The 24,499-nt window shown below is 39.4% G+C and overlaps 1 long non-coding RNA gene across 1 annotated transcript in view; it reads right to left on the bottom strand.

The window, feature by feature from the left end:
- The window catches only part of LOC132376316 (uncharacterized), a 616,400-nt gene extending 592,211 nt beyond the window's left edge, over positions 1 to 24,189 (bottom strand). The window contains exon 1 of the long non-coding RNA XR_009506270.1: positions 24,137 to 24,189. This is a non-coding gene — a long non-coding RNA (uncharacterized LOC132376316). The remainder of the gene's footprint in view (positions 1 to 24,136) is intronic.
- Between the last annotated feature and the right edge of the window lie 310 nt (positions 24,190 to 24,499).

Raw genomic sequence — 24,499 nt, 5'->3', positions numbered from 1 at the left:
TATAAGTGAAAGCTGCTTGAGAAATATTCTACATTCATAGATTTGTTGGCTTTTAGAATGAAAAGATAACATTTTGTTGAACATGGTTAAACCTCTTTCAGTTAACAGAAAACATTACCTCATGTTGCAGAATTTGTGTCTAGAAATATAATCCATGAATTTGAATGAGAATTTAATTCCACGAAATGTCAGAAAAAAATACTCAATTTTATACTATCTATGCATAGTATACTCAGTTAATCCATTTATTCAACAAATATTTATTTCACATCTATTATGTACCAGAAACTCTTCTAGGTAGTTGGGGATATATCAGTGAAAATAAAGCAAAACTTATATTTTAGCCCATGTGTCAATATTGTAATAGTACATCCTCCTGAATTTACTATAGTATTGTCATAAAGTAACATAGAAGGAAATGCTTTCTATGAAGTTCTCAGTAAAGGCAGAATAGACCACTTCCTTGTAAAGTATATAATACCAAAATTTCAATGTCATTATTTAGCTTCTCCGTGTTTTAAACTCAGAAGAATTACCCCTGGCAGAGCACCAAGTTGTTATTAGCTGGAAGCCCAGGGAAAAAAGAGAACATTTTATCCCAGGAGCTCCCCTCCTATTGACGCACTGATGTGCAATCTGACTGCAGGATCTCTTCTTCAACAACCTCAAACCTTTTATGACAACACTGGATGGGAGCAGAAATGCAGTAGGATGCACCCCTGAATCCAGAAGTGCTCAACATACCTCATACACCTTAGAGTTTTAGGTGACCCAAAGCAGAGAATTCAACCAAGTCTGATCCATCTAGAAAGGCATCCTCCATTCCATTTTCTCCAAGAAGTTATGTCAAATATTCTGTCCATTTTCCTCCTCATTCATTTACTCTTGTCAGAGCACTAGTCCCAAAGTGTGGTTTGGGAAGTATGGGCGCCACACTGATACTTTCTCCTGTGTTGGGATTGGAGTTAAGGACAACCTCAAAGTGTAGGGGTAGCAGTAAGTGAGGTGAGGCAGGGCCGCAAGAGGGAAGGCGTACCTCCCAGAAGGGGAGCAGATGCAAGCAAGAGTCTCTCCTATAATCTCAGGATGATATCTCTGCTCTGATCTCTGTCTCTTCAACGTCCTCTCCCACCAACACAACATGTAAGGGAGCTTTCCTAGTTCTCTGATAAAATTCTTTTCATTCTTTGAATATTGACTTGGTTTTCCCATGGCATTCCTGGGAATTCTAGCTAGACTTGCTGCTTTACCTGGAAACCACCAGCCCAAGAGGCATCCAATTTGGATGACAAGGATATAATATCAGGAAAGCCAATCCAACAAGAGTGGATTTTTGAAACAATAAGATATTGAATCTACATGAGTTTCCCCCACCTAGAAACGAAAATAACATGTATTGCATTTTTAAAATGATAAAATAATGTAAATTTCTTATTTTAACAGCTCAGATCTCAGTTGCCAAGTAACAAAACCCACAAGTTCTTTGTATTTTCCATGAGCTTTCAAACTGCATGTTTCTACCATACTTCAGGGCAAGGAGGAACTTGTTGCTAAATATACTGCATGTTCTTCCTACAAGAAATTTGGGGATTTCTCAGAACCACCTGGGGGGTTGAAGGGGTGATTGAAAAGTCACTGCTGGCTTTTCGTCTCTGAGCTGTTGATTCTATTACTAGGGAGAGACAAAGACTAATTGTTCCTCCCCATGATGAAAGTTGCTTTGAGAAGTCAGAGGCACTTCTGAAAAGATGGAGCATTAACCCTGGTGAGCAAGGAGCATGCTAGAGAATAAGTCTAGGAGCCTATTTTCCTTGCAGGTAGTTTTCTAACAATTCAAAACCTGCAAAATTTTAGTCAGTGCACAGCACTAGATGCCCAGCCCTGTGTCTTGTCTTTCTGTTCCACACTCATGGTGAAAATTAATACCTCCCTCCTCTGAATTCTTATAGACTTTATTTTCTATATAAGCTCTTGTTACTCATCATATGCTGTCTCTGCTATTGATGCTATTATACAGGTGTTGCATCCCTAACTAGATCACAAGATTTGGGGGAGTAGATATAACTTCTTGTATATCCTCCACTGCCCTAGGAAAATTGCTGTATATGTAGGCTTTAAATAAATATACGTTAAGTGACTAAACAATCCTTATATGACTGAGCTAAGGGAACACAAGTAATATCTGCTGACAATATCCCCCACGTTCCCTGTTTCCTTCTGTAAATCCCAAACAACCACACACACACACACACACACACACACACACACACACACACACACACACTCTTACAGATATTAAAAGGAAAGTCTTTTTTTTTTTTCGTTTTCATTAGCCCCAATTCCTAAATTTTCTTGGCCTTTCCTGATTTCTTATAATAAAATGTATTAAGAATTGGTCCTGTGTTTTATTCCATCTTGGTTTTTCTTAGAGTCATGATTCTGTAGAATCAGCACTCCCTGGCTTTCTCCTTATTTCTTTTCTATCTCAGTCTCCTTTGTGGGTTCCTGCCCAGGGCTCATCCCTTGGTTGATGGTACTCCTTGGCATTGAGCCTACTGCTGCTCCCTTAGCAATCACTCCAGGTAATAACTTCTATTACCATCTACATGCTGGTGACTGCCAATTTATCTGCAGACCAGCTCTCTCCTCTGAGCGCTGGACCCATATAACCAATTGCACTACTGGACATCTCCACAGGCACCTCAAACCCTGCGTGACCCAAACCACAATCATCATCTTCCCTCTTCAAACCTGCTCTTACTCCTGTACTTCCGATCTCCAAAAATGGCATCAGCATCAAGCCAATTACCTAAACCAGACCTCTTGACCTAGCTAACTACCAATCATCAATGGCTGTCACGTTTACTTCCTCCATACGCCTCTTTTTCTTCTGGTCACTGGGATAGTTGAGGCAACAGCATCTGTCCCATTACTGAAGTCCTGTTCTAACTGGTCTTTCTACAGATGCATGGTTTTAAGTCCTCCAGGTCATTTAATGCTGAAGCCAGAGTGATTTTTCCAAAATATAAATTTGATCATGTCACCCTATGCCTAAAAATCTTTCAATAAATCTCACTGTTCTTAGAGATAGAGCAAAATTCCTTAATTTCGCTTACAAACTCCTATACAATCTCATCCCTGCCATGTCAGCCCAACACTAACCTTTCTAGCCCACTTAAACATCTTATTACCTCAAATGCTCTCTCTCATTGTCGAGTCTTGGCTTGTGCTTTCCTCGACCGATCACTCTGTCTCCCTAGCCTAGTCCTCAGCTTTGCCCCAACTCCTGCTCATCTTTCACTTTGGCTCCACCTCTTCCAAGAAGCCTTTCCCAGCCCCCTGAGTACAGGTTACATGCCCCTCCTTGGTATTTCCAGAGCATATGTGCTCTCCCTTTATCTCATTTATCGTACGGTGTTATCCTTGGCTAATTTTTGTTCTGAATTTCGCACTAGCCACTCCCAGGAGGGCAGAGATTTGACTTTGTTTGAAGCTTAATCCTCAGCACCTGGACCAATGCCTAGCACATAGTTAGTGCTCAGAAAATATTTGCTGATGAGTGTCTTGCATGATCAATCACATGAAATCACTTTCTCAATGTGAGAGAGATACACTGATGAGAAAAATATTTCTTACCTGTATTTCAAGCCAGAAGTGGGTTTTCCCCTTTCACAGCCTTACTGGTTGTTTCAGTTATCAAGAAGAGGCAACTTTCTTATTAAGTGAGGGAGAGGTAGGAAATGTACAGAGGACCTTGGTATGAATGATTCTAGAGTCCAGTGAGAGCAGATCCCCCTTCATCATGAGGTCCACACAGAGCAGGAGTCTAGAAACCTCTGAGTTAATTCCCGCAAAGTTATTTTCTTTGACTTATTGACTGATCTGAGATGGAGCCAATAATAAGAACATTCCAAACTTCTGGTGCACTCTGGAAGGCTGCAGATCAGTTTTTCTATGCACATTAAATACATAATAATAATGGTCATTCAGATCTCATACTTGGCAGATTTTACATCGAAAGGGGCCTGTTTCTTATTTGACTCTCAGACTACCTGGCACTCCCATTAAATTCAAAGGGACTCTGGGTTTGACACCTCTCCAAGTAGACACTGAGCAAGGTAAGAAAAGACAAAATATATTCAATGATTTAGTGATTAGTAACCACACATCAAAGTTAAAGACCAAGGTATAAAGAAATCCACCATCTTGCCCTGAGTGAGTTACTGAGAATGTTTTTAAGAAGGTGATTAAAACTAAAGATCAAGTGACCAGGGACTGGGGTGACAGGACTGAGGAATGACTGCTTATGGGGGGGTGGGATTATCTCTTATGCTGATGAAAATGTTCTAAATTTGGTTCTGGTGTTGGTTGCACAAGTCTGTGAATATACTAAAAACCATTGAATTGTGTACTTTAAATGGGAGAATTGTGTGATATATTATCTCAATAAAGTGGTTTATAAAAAAAAAACTAAAGGTCAAAAGCAAACAAACAAACAAGCAAAATACTAAAGGTCTTAGCTGGCAGGGTCTATAAAACCTGTTGACTCCTTTCCAAGAAAATAAGTCTAAATTAGATAATAACTGCAAGAGGCATTTAAAGGCCACTTTAAGCTGAATGCTCTTGTGAGAAACATGGGGCCTAATTACTGTGTGCTGGGGACACTAGTCAACTTGTAAGAAGGAAAAATGAAAGAAATGAATAAACAAACACAATTCTTTTGTCTATCCCTGTCTGCAATATATCTTAAATTGCAGTGAGTGGATTCAGCTGGCCTCCTCGGTAAAGGGTTAAAATCCACTTCCCATCTTTCTAAGGTGCCATTAACAGCAACCTGGAAAGCTCCTTTATTTATGCCCAATTAAACTGCAAAATATCAAGCTTGTGAATTTAGAAACTGACTATCAACATTTTGCTGCAAGTAGATATTAATTGATATTAAATCACCATGGAAGGCCTATAGATATGCACTGCATGCCAAAGGCTTTCTGACCAAGGAAAGGTAAGCACAATGAAATAATTAGATATGATTTTCCATTTCTTTACAAATGTTACTAAATACCTAACTCAGCACCACCTGGGTTCTCTCTTTATTATTAGCTTACTTGTATTCATTTTGTCTAGCTCTCTGTAAGTTGTTTTTTTAAGCCTTTTAAAATAAAATAATACAGTATTAAAAATCAACTTCATTTGTTACTGTTTGCTAATTATAGTACTGATACTTTTTTAGCATTAACTATTAAACTGAAATCTGTGTCTGTGACAATACTGAGAAAATTCAGGACTTACAAACACTTCTAAGAAAGAAGATGGATACCTTGAATTTGAACATGGATTTATCACTATATATTTGAGGGATATATGTAAATTCCAAAGTTATTTAAAATACTCTACAAAGGTGTGGTCATGGAATAGACATATATGCTGCTTCCCTGTATTCCTACCTTTCCTCCCTTGGCACAAAGGAGTATTATTACACTTCCCCACTTCCTTGAAATTAGATGTAGCCATGTGACTTCCTTTGGCCAATGAGATATGAGTGTCACTTTCAGGCAGAAGCATTTAATGGCTGGTGTGAGACCCACTAGCATTCTCCTGCCCTGACTTGGCTAGCATGGAAGCAGATGTTAACATGGAAACAAGATGCTGAACCATCATATGGAAGGGAGCTTCCCTGGGGGTCACCTGTTCATGTAGCAGACCTGGCACAAGCAAAAAGAAACTTCTGTCACTCTAAGATTTGGGGTTGTTTACCACAGCATGGCCTAGCCTTTCTAACCAATACAGAGACACCAAGCCCTACCGTAGCAAGCTCCCTTGATTCCCTAAGCATGTCCTGAAGTACTGTCCATTCTCTCCTTAAATACACTACTAAACTTAGAATCATACATACATTTTAGGAGAACTAATAAGAAAATATTGGGAGCTGGCACCTGGAAAAGCAGTTAATTGGATTGACCATATGTATATAACACAGACAGAAAAATACACATATTTATATACTGGATTAAATGTCTACTGGGAGTAGAGACCTTCAAGATGGCGGAGGAGTAAGACATGGAGATCACCTTCTTCCCCACAAATGCATCAGAAATACATCTACATGTGGAACAAACTCCTACAGAACACCTACTGAACGCTGGCAGAAGACCTCAGACTTCCCAAAAGGCAAGAAACTCCCCACGTACCTGGGTAGGGCAAAAGAAAAAAGAAAAAACAAAGACAAAAGAATAGGGATGGGACCTGCATCTCTGGGAGGGAGCTGTGAAGGAGGAAAAGTTTCCACACACTAGGAAGCCCCTTCACTGGCGGAGACGGGGGGTGGCAGGGGGGAATCTTCGGAGCCACGGAGGAGAGCGCAGCAACAGGGGTGCAGAGGGCAAAGTGGAGAGATGCCCACACAGAGGATCCGTGCCGACCAGCACTCACCAGCCTGAGAGGCTTGTCCGCTCACCCGCCCCAGCGGGTGAGGGCTGGGAGCTGAGGCTCTGGCTTCAGAGTTCAGATCCCAGGGAGAGGACTGGGGTTGGCTGCGTGAACACAGCCTGAAGGGGGCTAGTAGTGCCACAGCTAGCCATGAGGGAGTCCGGGAAAAAGTCTGGACCTGCCTAAGAGGCAAGAGACCATTGTTCGGGGTGCGCGAAGAGAAGGGATTCAGAGCACCGCCTAAGTGAGCTCCAGAGACAGGCGTGAGCTGTGGCTATCAGCGCAGACCACAGAAATGGGCATGAGACGCTAAGGCTGCTGCTGCAGCCACCAAGAAGCCTGTGTGCGAGCACAGGTTACTATCCACACCTCCCCTCCGGGGAGCCTGTGCAGCCCACCACTGCCAGGGTCCCGTGATCCAGGGACAACTTCCCCGGGAGAACACACAGCGCGCCTCAGGCTGGTGCAACATCACGCTGGCCTCTGCTGCCGCAGGCTCTCCCCACATTCCATACCCCTCCCTCCCCCCAGCCTCAGTGAGCCAGAGCCCCCTAATCAGCTGCTCCTTTAACCTCGTCCTGTCTGAGTGGGAACAGACACCCTCAGGCGACCTACATGCAGAGGCGGGGCCAAATCCAAAGCTGAACCCCAGGAGCTGTGCGAACAAAGAAGAGAAAGGGAAATCGCTCCCAGCAGCCTCAGGAGCAGTGGATTAAATCTCCACAATCAACTTGATGTACCCTGCATCTCTGGAATACCAGAATAGACAATGAATCATCCCAAAATTGAGGCAGTGGACTTTGGGAGCAAATGTAGACTTGGGGTTTGCTTTCTGCATCTAATTTGTTTCTGGTTTTACGTTTATCTTAGTTTGGTATTTAGAGTTTATTATCATTGGTAGATTTATTGATTTGGTTGCTCTCTTCCTTTTTGTTTTAAAAATATACATATATACATATGTATATTTTTTTCCTTTTTCTCTTTTGTGGATGTGTATGCATATGCTTCTTTGTGTGATTTTGTCAGTATAGCTTGGCTTTTACCATTTGTCCTAGGGTTCTGTCTGCCCATTTTTGGTTTTTTTCTTTTAGTATAGTTTTTAGCACTTGTTATCATTGGTGGATTTGTTTCTGGGTTTGGTTGCTTTCTTCTTTCTTTCTTTCTTTTTTTTCCTTACTTAAAAAAATTTTTTTATATTTAATAATTTTTTTATATTTTATTTTAATAATTTTATTTTATTTAACTTCTTTTTCTTTTTTCCTTTCTTTCTTTTTTTCTCCCTTTTCTTCTGAGCCGTGAGGCTGACAAGGTCTTCGTGCTCTGGCTGGGTGTCAGGCCTGTGCCTCTGAGGTGAGAGAGCCGAGGTGAGGACACTGGTCCACCAGACACCTCCCGGCTCCAGATAATATCAAACAGCAAAAGCTCTCCCAGAGATCTCCATCTAAACACAAAGACCCAGCTCCACTCAATGACCAGCAAGCTACAGTGCTGGACACCCTATGCCAAACAACTAGCAAGACAGGAACACAACCCCACCCATTAGCAGAGAGGCTGCCTAAAATCATAATAAGGTCACAGACACCCCAAAACACACCACCAGACATGGTCCTGCCCACCAGAAAGACAAAATCAGCCTCATCCACCAGAACATAGGCAACAGTTCCCTTCACCAGGAGGCCTACACAACCCACTGAACCAACCTTAGCCACTGGGGGCAGACAACAAAAACAACAGCAACTACTAACCTGCAGCCTGCAAAAAGGAAACCACAAACACACTAAGTTAAGTAAAATGAGAAGACAGAGAAACACACAGCAGATGAAGGAGCAAGGTAAAAACCCACCAGACCAAATAAATGACAAGGAAATAGGCAGTCTACCTGAAAAAGAATTCAGAGTAATGGTAGTAAAGATGACCCAAAATCTTGGAAATAGAATGGAGAAATACAAGAAACATTTAACAAGGACCTAGAAGAACTACAGAGCAAACAAACGATGATGAACAACACAATAAATAAAATTAAAAATTCTCTAGAAGGAATCAATAGCAGAATAATTGAGGCAGAAGAACGGATAAGTGACCTGGAAGATAAAATAGTGGAAATAACTACTGCAGAGCGGAATAAAGAAAAAAGAATGAAAAGAATTGAGGACACTCTAAGAGACCTCTGGGACAACATTAAATGCACCAACGTTTGAATTATAGGGGTCCCAGAAGAAGAAGAGAAAAAGAAAGGGACTGAGAAAATATTTGAAGAGATTATAGTTGAAAACTTCCCTAATATGGGAAAGGAAATAGTCAATCAAGTCCAGGAAGTGCAGAGAGTCCCATACAGGAAAAATCCAAGGAGAAACATGCCAAGGCACACATTAATCAAATTATCAAAAATTAAATACAAAGAAAAAATATTAAAAACAGCAAGGGAAAAAAAACAAATAACACACAAGGGAATCCCCATAAGGTTAACAGCTGATCTTTCAGCAGAAACTCTGCAAGTCAGAAGGGAGTGGCAGGACATATTTAAAGTGATGAAGGACAAAAACCTACAACCAAGATTACTCTACCCAGCAAGGATCTCATTCAGATTCGATGGAGAAATTAAAACCTTTACAGACAAGCAAAAGCTGAGAGAATTCAGCACCACCAAGCCAGCTTTACAACAAATGCTAAAGGAACTTCTCTAGGCAGGAAACACAAGAGAAGGAAGACACCTACAATAACAAACCCAAAACAATTAAGAAGATGGTAATAGGAACATACATATCGATAACTACCTTAAATGTAAATGGGTTAAATGCTCCAACCAAAACACATAGACTGGCTGAATGGATACAAAAACAAGACCCATATATATGCTGTCTACAAGAGACCCACTTCAGACCTAGGGACACATACAGACTGAAAGTGAGGGGATGGAAAAAGATATCCCATGCAAATGGAAACCAAAAGAAAGCTGGAGTAGCAATTCTCATATCAGACAAAATAAATACTAAAACAAAGACTATTACAAGAGACAAAGAAGGACACTACATAATGATCAAGGGATCAATCCAAGAAGAAGATATAACAATTGTAAATATTTATGCACCCAACGAGGAGCACCTCCATACATAAGGCAAATGCTAACAGCCATAAAAGGGGAAATCGACAGTAACACGATCATAGTAGGGGACTTTAACACCCCACTTTCACCAATGGACAGATCATCCAAAATGAAAATAAATACGGAAACACAAGCTTTAAATGATACATTAAACAAGATGGACTTAATTGATATTTATAGGACATTCCACCCAGAAACAACAGAATACACTTTCTTCTCAAGTGCTCAGGGAACATTCTCCAGGATAGATCATATCTTGAGTCACAAATCAAGTCTTGGTAAATTTTAAAAAATTGAAATCATATCAAGTACGTTTTCCGACCACAACACTATGAGATTAGATATCAATTACAGGAAAAAAAATCTGTAAAAAATACAAACACATGGAGGCTAAAAAATACACTACTAAACAACCAAGAGGTAACTGAAGAAATCAAAGAGGAAATCAAAAAATACCTAGAAACAAATGACAATGAAAACACGATGACCGAAAACGTATGGGATGCAGCAAAAGCAGTTTAAGAGGGAAGTTTATAGCAATACAATCCTACCTCAAGAAACAAGAAACATCTCAAATAAACAACCTAACCTTATACGTAAAGCAATTAGAGAAAGAAGAACAAAAAAACCCCCAAAATTAGAAGAAGGAAAGAAATCATAAAGATCAGATCAGAAATAAATGAAAAAGAAATGAAGGAAACAATAACAAAGATCAATAAAACTAAAAGCTGGTTCTTTGAGAAGATAAACAAAATTGATAAACCATTAGCCAGACTCATCAAGAAAAAAAAGGGAGAAGACTCAAATCAATAGAATTAGAAATGAAAAAGGAGAAGTAACAACGGACACTGCAGAAATACGAAGGATCATGAGACATTACTAAAAGCAACTCTATGCCAATAAAATGGACAACTTGGAAGAAATGGACAAATTCTTAGAAAAGCACAACCTTCTAAGACTGAACCAGGAAGAAATAGAAAATATAAGCAGACCAATCACAAGCACTGCAATTGAAACTGTGATTAAAAATCTTCCAACAAACAAAAGCCCAGGACCAGATGGCTTCACAGGTGAATTCTATCAAACATTTAGAGAAGAGCTAACACCTATCCTTCTCAAACTCTTCCAAAATATAGCAGAGGGAGGAACACTTCCAAACTCATTCTATGAGGTCACCATCACACTGATACCAAAACCAGACAAAGATACTACAGAAAAAGAAAATTACAGACCAATATCACTGATGAATATAGATGCAAAAATCCTCAACAAAATACTAGCAAACAGAACCCAACAACACATTAAAAGGATCATACACCATGATCAAGTGTGGTTTATCCCAGGAATGCAAGGATTCTTCAATATACGCAAATCTATCAATGTGATAAACCATATTAACAAATTGAAGGAGAAAAACCATATGATCATCTCAATAGATGCAGAAAAAGCTTTTGACAAAATTCAACAGCCATTTATGATAAAAACCCTCCAGAAAGTAGGCATAGAGGGAACTTACCTGAACATAATAAAGGTCATATGTAACAAACCCACAGCCAACATTGTTCTCAATGCTGAAAAACTGAAAGCATTTCTTCTAAATCAGGAACAAGACAAGGTTGTCCATTCTCACCACTGTTATTCAACATAGTTTTGGAAGTTTCATCTACAGCAATCAGAGAAGAAAAAGAAATAAAAGGAATCCAAATCAGAAAAGAAGTAAAGCTGTCACTGTTTGCAGATGACATACTATACATAGAGAATTCTAAAGATGCTATCAGAAAACCACTAGAGCTAATCAATGAATTTGGCAAAGTAGCAGGATACAAAATTAATGCACAGAAATCTCTTGCATTCCTATACACTAATGATGAAAAATCTGAAAGAGAAACTAAGGAAACATTCCCATTTACCACTGCAACAAAAAAGAATAAAATACCTAGGAATAAACCTACCTAAGGAAACAAAAGACCTGTATGCAGAAAACTATAAGACACTGATGAAAGAAATTAAAGATGATACAAACAGATGGAGAGATAAATCATGTTCTTGGATTGGAAGAATCAATGTTGTAAAAATGACCATACTACCCAAAGGAAGCTACAGATTCAATGCAATCCCTATCAAATTACCAATGGCATTTTTCACAGAACTAGAACAAAACATTTCACAATTGTATGGAAACACGAAAGACCCCGAATAGCCAAAGCAATCTTGAGGGAAAAAAACGGAGCTGGAGGAATCAGGCTCCCAGACTTCAGACTATACTACAAAGCTACAGTAATCAAGACAGTATGGTACTGGCACAAAAACAGAAATATAGATCAATGGAACAGTATAGAAAGCCCACACATAAACCTACGCACATATGGTCACCTTATTTTTGATAAAGGAGGCAAGAATATACAATGGAGAAAAGACAGCCTCTTCAATAAGTGGTGCTGGGAAAACTGGACAGCTACATGTAAAAGAATGAAATTAGAACACTCCCTAACACCATACACAAAAATAAACTCAAAATGGATTAAAGACCTAAATGTAAGGCCAGACACTGTAAAACTCTTAGAGGAAAACATAGGAAGAACACTCTATGACAGAAATCACAGCAAGATTCTTTTTAACTCACCTCCTAGAGAAATGGAAATAAAAACAAAAATAAACAAATGGGACCTAATGAAACTTAAACGCTTTTGCACAGCAAAGGAAACCACAAATGAGACGAACAGACAACACTCAGAATGGGAGAAAATATTTGCAAATGAAGCAACTGACAAAGGTTTAATCTCCAAAATTTACAAGCAGCTCATGCAGCTCAATATCAAAAAAACAATCAACCCAATCCTAAAATGGGCAGAAGACCTAAATAGACATTCCTCCAAAGAAGATATACAGATTGCCAACAAACACATGCAAGGATGCTCAACATCACTAATCATTAGAGAAATGCAAATCAAAACTACAGTGAGGTATCACCTCATACCAGTCAGAATGGCCATCATCAAAAAACATACAAACAATAAAGGCTGGAGAGGGTGTGGAGAAAAGGGAACCCTCTTGCACTGTTGGTGGGAATATAAATTGATACAGCCACTATGGAGAACAGTATGGAGGTTCGTTAAAAAACCAAAAATAGAACTACCATACGACCCAGCAATCCCACTACTGGGCACATACCCTGAGAAAACCATACTTCAAAAAGAGTCATGTAACACAATGTTCACTGCAGCTCTGTTTTCAATAGCCAGGACATGGAAGCAACCTAAGTGTCCATCCACAGATGAATGGATAAAGAAGATGTGGCACATATATACAATGGAATATTTTCAGCCATAAAAAGAAACGAAACTGAATTATTTTATAGAGGTGGATGGACCTAGAGTCTGTCATACAGAATGAAGTAAGTTAGAAACAGGAAAACAAATACCGTATGCTAAGACATATATATGGAATCTTAAAAAAAAAAAAAAAAACGTTCTGAAGAACCTAGGGGCAGGACAGGAATAAAGATGCATATGTAGAGAATGGACTTGAGGACGCGGGGAGGGGGAAGGGTAATCTGGGACGAAGTGAGAGAGTGGCATGGACATATATACACTATCAAACATAAAATAGCTAGCTAGTGGGAAGCAGCTGCAATGCACAGGGAGATCAGCTCGGTGCTTTGTGACCACCTAGAGGGGTTGGATAGGGAGGATGGGAGGGAGACTCAAGAGGGAGGGGATATGGGGATATATGTATATGGATAGCTGATTCAATTTGCTATAAAGCAGAAACTAACCCACCATTGTAAAGCAGTTATACTCCAATAAAGATGTTAAAAAAAAAAAGAAAGAAAGAAAGAAATCTGCTTATTCATTGCCAAAAAATAAATAAATAAATATAAATGTCTACTGGAATTTTCTTTCCATGAACCTAAGAGAAATGTGTGTTAGTTTCCTGTTGCTATTTTAACAACCATAGCGATGTAACGCAAATTTATTCTTTTATAGTTCTGGAGAGCACAAGTCTAAATCGAAGTGTTATCAGGGCCGTGCTCCTTCTGGAGCTTCAGAAGGAATCTGTTTCCCTGTCTCTTTTAGCTTCTAGTGCTGCCTGCATTCATTGGCTTGAGGCTCCATCTTCAAGGGGCATCACTCCAACCTTCTTTTCCATCATCACGTTTCCTACTATTCACTCTGAACTCCTGCCCCTGTCTTATAAGGACCCTTGTGATTACATTCGGTCTACCAGGATAATCCAGGATAATTGTCCCATCTCAAGATGTTTAACTTAAAAATATCTGCAAAGACTCTTTTGACATATCAGGTACATTCACAGTAAGTGTTTTTTAACCATCTGGCCCTATCTTGCTTCTCACCCTCTGTAGCTTAAACAGAAGTCCTTGCTAAATAAACAAATGTTTAGTTCATATGTACGCTGTATCACATCTCTTTTTTCAAGAGCCCAAACAATATGGTTAGTAAAGCTACACACACAAACATACATAGAGAGAAAAAGATCCTTCACAAAAGCAAGAATAGGAGAAAAGAAAGTAGCTTGATTGAGGCTGATCAAAATTAATGGAAAAATGAAGTAAAATATCTTCTCATACTGGCAGTCAGTACTAGGCCCTTAAGAAAAATGAAAAAAAATTCTTCAAACACATATATTGTCCATACATATATCAGCAGTTGATACATATGCATGGATTCAAATCACTAGGAACTAATCAGAACATAACCATATGTCTTCTACTGTAATTTGCACATTAGTTGTCCCTCATTCCTCCCATGTGAGATGATTTCCAGAAAGACAGAGTCAGTTATTTCATTCTTCTCAGTTCGGGGTCTGAGGAGGATAACTCCTATTTCTGTTCCCTTGGTGCCTTCATATTCATCAATTTACATGGGTCCGAGGTAAGAAAACAGAGTAAAAGAGCCCCCTTTAAATGTGTGATCTCCCAAATCTGCCAAATTCCACGACTCCACGGTAAGACTCCAAGGTAATTATTTTAACCACTTTCCTCGGTTGACCCAGCACCTACAATGCCACAGACTGAGGGCATTTTCTTTCATGGGCTGTTCAATTTGCTGGCACTCTAGCAACTGACCTATAGTTTTCAGCATTTCCCCAAAAGAACAATTCTGTGGGAACTTCCAACAGTGAGTATGGACTCATTGGAGCAATTATCTATGGGGCTCCTAAATAGCCAATAAGCGGCTATCCAATCCAACAACTGGATTGCAAATAAATTTCAACCACAACAAAAAAAGTTTTAGTTTGAGTGTAGGTTCTGAAGCTGAAACTAAAAATGAAAAAGATTCAAGTGTTATTTTAAGGGCCTATTATAAAAATAGTAAGAGAAAATAGTAAGTACATTTTTGCCACTGACAGCAACTGCTAGACAGGAGTCAGCAGCCACAGAGCGGCCTGAGGAGGCCTCAGAGGTGATGGCCCCATGGCTGTAGCTGGGACTAGGACCATCTGAGCCACAGTAGTGAATCCCACAACATTCCTTGATACCCAGACTAATACCCTGGTATCAAGGATTTCTCCCCTTGAATTTCAGATCTGCTCTCATCTCCTTTCCATGCTTGTCAATTCTAGGTTTTCAGCTTCTTTAACTTCTAGCTTAGCTTCACTTTCCTCATCCATAGAATAACATTAGAAGAATGAAATGAAATAATCTTTATAAAACACTTAGCATACTACCAGTACAGCAGATCACCAAAAAATGCTATTTGATTGATTGATTCATTCCTTCATTCACCCGGTGTATTCAGGGCTCAACATGTACAAGGCTGTCTACTAAGTATGGGAGAGATCATGTGCAAAAAGTCCTGGTGCTTGCCCTCAATTATTTCATACTATAGAGTTTTTTTGAAGCTGGGGTCTATGGAACTCTAGGGTACAGATATGCAATTTCAGAAGTTCTGTAATTATAAGCAGAATTACTGAACTCCAGTAATTATGAGCAGAATTGTTTCATGTTGAGATGAGTTTATGAGCAATTTTCTAGAAATAGAAGGTTCATCCTTTCATCAGATACTCAGATACTTATAGGGATCTGTATAGTGGTCATTCTCGGTGTTTGCCTGTCCAGCATCCATCCCTTCTGCTAGTAACAAAATGAATTCCTTCCCTTTGGAGAAGGACCTTTTTGCCATTCTCAATGCATATGATTTAGATGGGGCTAATCGCCCCACCTGGCTCCAGGGTGGGCCTGTGACCCAAACCAGGGCAATCAAAATTAAAAAGGCACACATTTTCCATCAGGGCTACAAAACTTGTAGAACATAAGCCACAAGCGGGTGACGATCATCTTTGCCAACATACTGGGAAACCTGCCTAAGATGGAACCCAACAAGGGAGAAAGCTAAGTGGAAAGCTGGAGAAAGACAAAACTGTAACAAATTTGTTGGAAGACATAATTTCATCCAAAGCTGAAGCCAAATCTAGCATAGGATTTTTTAGTTACATGTGGGATAAATTTCAGTTTCTGTGTAAACCTGTTAGAATTGTCTTTCCTTTTCAGTGAGAATCAAACTAGTTAATTCAGTTTAAATACTCCCTACAAACAACCAACCAAACAAACCAAGCCACTAGTTTATTGCTCCCACATACTTAGCTCTCCAATCCATGGTTTTGGATGTAGCTTAGTTCTACTACTCTCAGAGCCCATTACTTTATACTTCCTCAAATGCAAACTCAATGCCACCAACAACACATGGCTTACGATGCTCTCTCATTTTATTTCATCACCACCACATCCACTTCTTCCTATGATGTGGGACATAATGCAGAGATTATCTTTCCACTTGGATTGGCCCTGAGCCACTTGCAGAATCACAAAAGCCAACCTGTACGTTTCTTCCATGCTTTTCACTCCCATCTTGAACAGGTCAAAGTGATTTTACAACTTTTGTCCTAATCAACATAGTAATACTCAATACTTACTGAGTATTCAGTAGATATTTGTGAAATAAATGAAATAAAAAATGCTAGAATTTTCTCTATCACTCTTACAAGGAAGAGAAACTACAAAAAATGGAGATTGATCCAGAGACCCCACTGGGGACCAACCCCCAGGACAAGAGAATGTTGGCTCCAACATTAAGTGGTACATTGCAGGTCGAAGAAGACAGGGCACACAAGAAATCAGAAAAGTGGGCAGATCCATTGCAATAAATTTTAGGCAATATCTAACTTTATTTTTATGGCACACATTTTTAAAGCCTGCCCTAATGAAACCATACAATGAATAGTATGCAAATAAAAAATGAAAGTTAATGAAAGTGAAATCAGTTGTTATGCAAAAAGGATTGGATTAGAGTCCTATTTTCTCTTCTTGAAAAATTCCTGTATGATGTTTACAGTTACGTAAACTATTTTCAAAGCCTTAACACAGATCTGTACTTTTTTTAAAGTACTGTAGATATTTCACTTGTTACATACCTTCACAAGTGCGAAAATTCCCTGATGACAAAATATCTAGAAAGTAGGGCACTGAAAAAAAAATACACACACACACATACACACACATTTGGGATAAAAGGATGAATCCATTTGATAAAATAGACTATATTTTATCATAACATGGACATAGTATTTGAATTAGAGAAAAATGTCACAAAAATGACTGGAGAATTTTTTTTTTCCATTACAAGACCTGAACGTAAGTATATTTTTGAAACTGTGTTTAAAAAAAAAAAAGGAGAAGACATAGGCACTTACGTGCCAGCTCCCCCATCCCAGGGGGGAGGAGCCAGCCTAGGCTACTAGGACAGAAGAGACTTCTTAGGAAATCCCTGAGAGCTATACAGGAAGTGAGGAAACAGAAAATGCAAAGCCCCAGTAACCCCTAAGAACCACAGAAGCCTCTAAATTTCCATCGGGGGTTTCAAGAGTGAGACCTGGTGAAAGGGCAAAGCTGGAAGCACTGGGAAGCATGGGGCAGAAATGGTGGCGGTGAAGTCACCAGGGGCTACTGTGGCCAGACCCTCACCTCCCACTGCATTCAAGCTGCACAGGACACTCAGGGCAGGTCCTTCTCAGCATCCAGTCAACCACCAGGCTGAGGGGTTGCCTGCACAATTTGAAAGAGAAGTGTAAAACTCAAGAGGAGGGGAAATGCCTCTTTTGGAGGGGACTTTCCCTTGCTAGTGAGGTTTCAGATCATGTTCTGCAACAACCTCCTGACTTGTGACAGGGTTTCAGGGAAATGAGACAACACTGATGCAAATCACGAAGAAAAAAAATATTCATCGGTGTCTTGAGAAAATGAGCTGAACCATGGTGAGCCTGACAAGGCAGAACTCTAAGAGTGTGGAGAACCGCAAATGCTGCTTTGAAAGGGAGCAGCAGAGAGGAAGGGCAAATGCCTCTTAGTCTTCAACAATAACCAGAGCTTCAATTTACTGAGCACCTACTGGGTGCCTGGAGCTTTGCATACATTTTCTCTTATCCTTACAGTAGATAATATGAACTATCCCCTTCTCATCTGTAAAGATGAGAAAACACACTCAGAGAAATTAAGGAATACATTAACCAACCCCACCCAGGTCCACGGCCAAGATTCAAACCGAGGCCCATCTGATACCAATTACTGCACTTCTGCCCCGACCCCCTGCCCCTAATTCATGTGACTCACTGTGCAAGTCACAGACTTCTTTATACCTAGGTTTTCTCTTATGACAGGTACAAGTAAGCCTAACGTCAGGTAAGACAGTAGTCTAAAATTAGCTGATTTCAGCCCTGATCTGTCTCTGCCACTGACCAGTTCTGTGGTGGACAACTCATGTAATTTCTCTGGGTCTCAGTTTTTTCATCTATAAAATGGGGTTGTGGTGGAGGCCTCTCTTCTTTCAATTTCTGTGAGGCATACCTAGTCCTCACATGCCAAAATAAGGAAGGAACTTTCTTTCTTTTTTTTTATATTTATTTTTTATTTATTTTTTCTTATTATTCATCCATTTTATACACATCCCTGTATACACGTCAATCCCAATCTCCCAAATCATCACACCACCACCCCAACCCCCCCACCGCTTTCCCCCCGTGGTATCCATACGATTTTTCTCTATTTCTGTGTCTCAATTTCTGCTCTGCAAAATGGTTCATCCATACCATTTTCTAGGTTCCACATATATGCGTTAATATAGGATATGTTTTTCTCTTTCTGACTTACTTCACTCTGTATGACAGTCTCTACATGCACCCACGTCTCTACAAATGACCCAATTTTGTTCCTTTCTAGGGCTGATTAATATTCCATTGTATCCATATCTTCTTTTTCCAGTCGTCTGTCAATGGGCATTTAGGTTGCTTCCATGACCTGGCTATTGTAAATAGTGCTGCAATGAACATTGGGGTGCATGTGTCTTTTTGAATTATGGTTTTCTCTGGTATATGCCCAGTAGTGGGATTGCTGGGTCATATGGTAATTCTATTTTTAGTTCTTTAAGGAACCTCCATACTGTTCTCCAAAATGGCTGTATCAATTTACATTCCCACCAACAGTGCAAGAGGGTTCCCTTTTCTCCACACCCTCTCCAGGATTTGTTGTTTGTAGATTTTCTGATGATGCCCATTGTAACCAGTGTGAGGTGATACCTCATTGCAGTTTTGATTTGCATTTCTCTAATAATTAGTGATGTTGAGCAGCTTTTCATGTGCCTCTTGGCCATCGGTATGTCTTCTTTGGAGAGATGTCTATTTAGGTCTTCTGCTCATTTTTTGATTGGGTTTTTTTTAAAATATTGAGCTGCATGAGCTGTTTATATATTTTGGAGATTAATCCTTTGTTCATTGATTTGTTTACAAATATTTTCTCCCATTCTGAGGGTTGTCTTTTCATCTTGTTTACTGTTTCCTTTGCTGTGCAAAAGCTTTGAAGTTTCATTAGGTCCCATTTGTTTATTTTTGTTTTTATTTCCATTACTCTAGGAGGTGGGTAAAAAAAAAATCTTGCTGTGATTTATGTCAAAGTGTGTTCTTCCTATGTTTTATTCCAAGAGTTTTATAGTGCCCGGTCTTAGATTTAGGTCTTTAATCCATTTTGAGGTTTTTTTTTGTGTGTATGGTGTTAGAGAGTATTTTAATTTCATTCTTTTACATGTAGCTGTTTTCCCAGCTACCACTTATTGAAGAGACTATCTTCTCTCCATTGTATATACTGGCTTCCTTTGTTATAGATTAGCCAAGAATAGGTGCGTGAGTTAATCTCTGGGCTTTCTATCCTGTTCCATTGATCTATATTTCTGTTTTTGTGCCAGTACCATATTGTCTTGATTACTGTAGATTTGTAGTATAGTCGGAAGTCAGGGAGCCTGATTCCTCCAGCTCTGTTTTTTTCCCTCAAGACCGCTTTGGCTATTCAGGGTATTCTGTGTCTCCATACAAATTTTAAGATTTTTTGTTCTAGTTCTGTAAAAAATGCCATTGGTAGTTTGATAGGGATTGCACCGAATCTGTAGATTGCTTTGGGCAGTATAGTCATTTTCACAATATTGATTCTTCTAATCTAAGAACATGGTATATCTCTCCATCTGTTGGTATCATCTTTAATTTCTTTCAACAGTGTCTTACAGTTTTTTGCATACAGGTCTTTTGTCTCCCTAGGTAGGTTTATTCCTAGGTATTTTATTCTTTTTGTTGCAATGGTAAATGGAAGTGTTTCCATAATTTCTCTTTCAGATTTTTCATCATTAGTGTATAGGAATGCAAGAGATTTCTGTGCATTAATTGTGTATCCTGCAACTTTACCAAATTCATTGATTAGCTCTAGTAGTTTTCTGGTGGCATCTTTAGGAATCTCTGTGTATACTACCATGTCATCTGCAAACAGGGACAGTTTTACTTCTTCTTTTCCAATTTGGATTCCTTTTATTTCTTTTTCTTCTCTGATTACCGTGGCTAGGACTTCCAAAACTATGTTGAATAATAGTGGCGAGAGTGAACATCCTTGTCTTGTTCCTGATCTTAGAGGAAATGCTTTCAGTTTTTCACCATTGAGAATGATGTCTGCTGTGGGTTTGCTGTATATGGCCTTTATTATGTTGAAGTAGGTTCCCTCTGTGCCCACTTTCTGGAGAGTTTTTATCATAAATGGGTGTTGAATTTTGTCAAAAGCTTTTTCTGCATCTACTGAGATGATCATATGGTTTTTATTCTTCAATTTGTTAATATGGTGTATCACATTGATTGTTTTACATATATTTAAGAATCCTTGCATCCCTGGGATAAATCCCACTTGATCATGGTGTACAATCCTTTTATGTGTTGTTGGATTCTGTTTGCTAGTATTTTGTTGAGGATTTTTGCATCTATATTCATCAGTGATATTGGTCTGTACTTTTCTTTTTTTGTAGTATCTTTGTCTGGTTTTGGTATCAGGGTGATGGTGGCCTTGTAGAATGAGTTTGGGAGTGTTCCTTCCTCCACAATTTTTTGGAAGAGTTTGAGAAGGATGGGTGTTAGCTCTTCTCTAAATGTTTGATAGAATTCACCTGTGAAGCCATCTGGTCCTGGACTTTTGCTTTTTGGAAGATTTTAAATCACAGTTTCAATTTCATTACTTGTGATTGGTCTCTTTATATTTTCTATTTCTTCCTGGTTCAGTCTTGGAAGGTTATACCTTTCTAAGAATTTGTCCATTTCTTCCAGGTTGTCCATTTTATTGGCATAGAGTTGCTGGTAGTAGTCTCTTAGGATGCTTTGTATTTCTGCAATGTCTGGTGTAACTTTTCCTTTTTCATTTCTAATTTTATTGAGTCCTCTCCCTCTTTTTCTTGATGAGTCTGGCTAATGGTTTATCAATTTTGTTTATCTCCTCAAAGAACCAGCTTTTAGTTTTATTGATCTTTGCTATTGTTTTCTTTGTTTCTATTTCATTTATTTCCGCTCTGATCTTTATGATTTCTTTCCTTCTGCTAACTTTGGGTTTTGTTTGTTCTTCTTTCTCTAGTTCCTTTAGGTGTAAGGTTAGATTGTTTGAGATTTTTCTTGTTTCCTGAGGTAGGCTTTTATAGCTATATAATTCCCTCTTAGAACTGCTTTTGCTGCATCCCATAGGTTTTGGATCATTGTGTTTTCATTCTCATTTGTCTCTAGGTATTTTTTGATTTCCTCTTTGATTTCTTCAGTGATCTCTTGGTTATTTAGTAACGTATTGTTTAGCCTCAATGTGTTTGTGTCTTTTACGCTTTTTTCCCCTGTAATTCATTTCTAATCTCAAAGCACTGTGGTCAGAAAAGATGCTTGACATGATTTCAATTTTCTTAAATTTACGGAGGCTTTATTTGTGACCCAAGATGTGATCTATCCTGGAGAATGTTCCGTGCACATTTGAGAAGAAAGTGTAATCTGCTGTTTTTGGATGGAATGTCCTATAAATATCAATTAAATCTATCTGGTCTATTATGTCATTTAAAGCTTGTGTATCTTTATTAATTTTCTGTTTGGATGATTTCTCCATTGGTGTAAGTGAGATGTTAAAGTCCCCCACTATTATTGTGTTACTGTTGATTTCCTCTTTTATAGCTGTTAGCAGTTGCCTTATGTATTGAGGTGCTCCTATGTTGGGTGCATATATATTTATAATTGTTATATCTTCTTCTTGGCTTGATCCCTTGATCATTATGTGGTGTCCTTCCTTGTCTCTTGTAACATTCTTTATTTTAAAGTCTATTTTATCTGACATGAGTATTGCTACTCCAGCTTTCTTTTGATTTTTATTTGTATGGAATATCTTTTTCCATCCCCTCACTTTCAGTCTGTATGTGTCCCTAGGTCTGAAGTGGGTCTCTTGTAGACAGCATATAGATGGGTCCTGTTTTTGTATCCATTCAGCAAGCCTGTGTCTTTTGGTTGGAGCATTTAATCCATTCATGTTTAAGGTGATTATCAATATGTATGTTCCTATGACCATTTTCTTAATTGTTTTGGGTTTGTTCTTGTAGGTCCTTTTCTTCTCTTGTGTTTCCCACTTAAAGAAGTTCCTTTAGCATTTGTTGTAGAGCTGGTTTGGTGGTGCTGAATTCTCTTAGCTTTTGCTTGTCTGTAAAGCTTTTGATTTCTCCATCAAATCTGAATGAGATCCTTACTGGGTAGAGTAATCTTGGTTGTAGGTTCTTCCTTTTCATCACTTTAAGTATATCATGCCACTCCCTTCTGGCTTGTAGAGTTTCTGCTGAGAAATCAGCTGTTAACCTTATGGGAGTTCCCTTGTATGTTATTTGTCATTTTTCCCTTGCTGCTTTCAATAATTCTTCTTTGTCTTTAATTTTTGCCAGTTTGATTACTATGTGTCTCGGCATGTTTCTCCGTGGGTTTATCCTGTATGGGACTCTCTGAGCTTCCTGGACTTGGGTGGCTACTTCCTTTCCCACGTGAGGGAAGTTTTCAACTATAATCTCTTCAAATATTTTCTTGGGTCCTTTCTCTTTCTCTCTTCTCCTTCTGGGATCCCTATAATGCGAATGTTGTTGCGTTTAATGTTGTCCCAGAGGTTTCTCCAGCTGTCTTCATTTCTTTTCATTCTTTTTTCTTTATTCTGTTCCGCAGAAGTGAATTCCACCATTATGTCTTCCAGGTCACTTATCCGTTCTTCTGCCTCAGTTATTCTGCTATTGATTCCTTCTAGTGTATTTCTCATTTCAGTTATTGTATTGTTCATCTCTGTTCGTTTTTTCTTTAGTTCTTCTAGATCTTTGTTAAACATTTCTTGCATCTTCTCGATCTTTGCCTCCATTCTTTTTCCAAGGTCCTGGATCATCTTCACTATCATTATTCTGAATTCTTTTTCTGGAAGATTGCCTATCACCATTTCATTTAGTTGTTTTTCTGGGGTTTTATCTTGTTCCTTCATCTGGTACATAGCCGTCTGCCTTTTCATCTTGTCTATCTTTCTGTGAATGTGGTTTTTGTTCCACAGGCTGCTGGATTGTAGTTCTTCTTGCTTCTGCTGTCTGCCCTCTGGTGGATGAGGCTATCTAAGAGGCTTGTGGACGTTTCCTGATGGGAGGGACTGGTGGTGGGTAGAGTTGGCTGTTGCTCTGGTGGGCAGAGCTCAGTAAAACTTTAATCCGCTTGTCTGCTGATGGGTGGGGCTAGGTTCCCTCCCTGTTGGTTGTTTGGCCTGAGGCGACCCAACACTGGAGCCTACCTGGGCTCTTTGGTGGGGCTAATGGCAGACTTTGGGAGGGCTCACGCCAAGGAGTACTTTCCAGAACTTCTGCTGTCAGTGTCCTTGTTCCTTGGTGAGCCACAGCTGCCCCCCAACTCTGCAGGAGACCATCCAACACTAGCAGGTAGGTCTGGTTCAGTCTCCTATGGGGTCACTGCTCCTTCCCCTGGCTCCCGATGTGCACACTACTTTGTGTGTACCCTCCAAGTGTGGAGTCTGTGTTTCCCCCAGCCCTTCCGAAGTCCTGCAATCAAATCCCACTAGCCTTCAAAGTCTGATTCTAGGAATTCCTCCTGTTGCCAGACCCCCAGGTTGGGAAGCCTGACGTGGGGCTCAGAACCTTCACTCCAGTGGGTGGACTTCTGTGGTATAAGTGTTCTCCAGTTTGTGAGTCACCCACCCAGCAGTTATGGGATTTAATTTTATTGTGATAGCGCCCCTCCTACCGTCTCATTGCGGCTTCTCCTTTGTCTTTGCATGTGGGGTAGCTTTTTTGGTGAGTTCCAGTGTCTTCCTGTCGATGATTGTTCAGCAGTTAGTTGTGATTCCGGTGTTCCTGAAAGAGGGAGTGAGAGCATGTCCTTCTACTCTGCCATCTTGAACCAATCTCTCGGAAGGAACTTTCAAAATGGTTTTTCCTTTTCTTTTTTAAACAAAGAATATGATGGGATTATCATATTCTATTCTCAATGGATAATATACATTTAAGGGTCCCAAGCTAAAGAAACAAAAGTGCTTTTAAACATTTTTTAGAAGGATTTGTAAATGGAGACAAAGTATCCCTAGCCAACCCCATGTTAACAGAAAGG

Source organism: Balaenoptera ricei, chromosome 12, assembly GCF_028023285.1.
Source record: "Balaenoptera ricei isolate mBalRic1 chromosome 12, mBalRic1.hap2, whole genome shotgun sequence".
Taxonomy (NCBI): Eukaryota; Metazoa; Chordata; class Mammalia; order Artiodactyla; family Balaenopteridae; genus Balaenoptera; species Balaenoptera ricei.
This window is presented reverse-complemented; position numbering and strand designations above follow the sequence as displayed.